Genomic DNA, 938 nt, shown 5'->3' on the forward strand with positions numbered 1-938 from the left:
ATATGCAAGATTCTAGCTCGTGCAAGCAGGTAGTCGACCCCGCGTGATCCTTCCCTCGTGGCTCCTTCGAGTTGGTCTTTCGGTGACGCGGGCAAGTGGACTCGGGGTGCTGCAACCCGCGTGGCTCGCCTTATGATTGAACAATCTCCATTCTTCATCTCTTTTTGGATCACAATGCTTCTAAACACCTCTGATTACTCCATAGGACACTCCATTACCTGATTAAGACATATGAATGGAATATGAAGATGCTAAACTCCTAATCTATATGATCATTATGTACAAAATGGAAGCTTAAAACAATGCAAATATGCAAGATTCTGGCTCGTGCGAGCGGGTAGTCGACCCCACGTGATCCTTCCTGCGTGGCTCCTTCGAGTTGGTCCTTCGGTGACGCGGGCAAGTGGACTCGGGGTGCTGTGACCCGTGTGGCTCGCCTTATGATTGAACAATCTCCATTCTTTATCTCTTTTAGGATCACAATGCTTCTAAACACCTCTGATTACTCTATAGGACACTCCATTACCTGATTAAGACATATGAATGCAATATGGATCCTAAAGATGTTAAACTCCTAATCTATATGATCATTATGTACAAAATGGAAGCTTAAAACAATGCAAATATGCAAGATATCAAGTGGTGTAATCAAGCGTCATGCCAAACATGTTCTTCATTGCATCAGTGATATGCTGCGGATTCAACCCATCAATGATTCCAACACGATCAATGAAAAGCCTACCAACATACTTCGGAGTACAGTGTCTCCGCTGAGCGAGTCGGTCTCCCACTGAGCATGTATGTTTTTCCACATACTTTGTTACCCAAAACATGTTTGTCCCATGTTGCACACTCGCTCTAGCCTTCCATTGACAACCACTAACCGGACATGTTGTCACAGGAGAGTTTTCGTTGACTTGTATATTCTGAAGGAGAAC

This window comes from Brassica oleracea, chromosome C5, assembly GCF_000695525.1.
Source record: "Brassica oleracea var. oleracea cultivar TO1000 chromosome C5, BOL, whole genome shotgun sequence".
Taxonomy (NCBI): Eukaryota; Viridiplantae; Streptophyta; class Magnoliopsida; order Brassicales; family Brassicaceae; genus Brassica; species Brassica oleracea.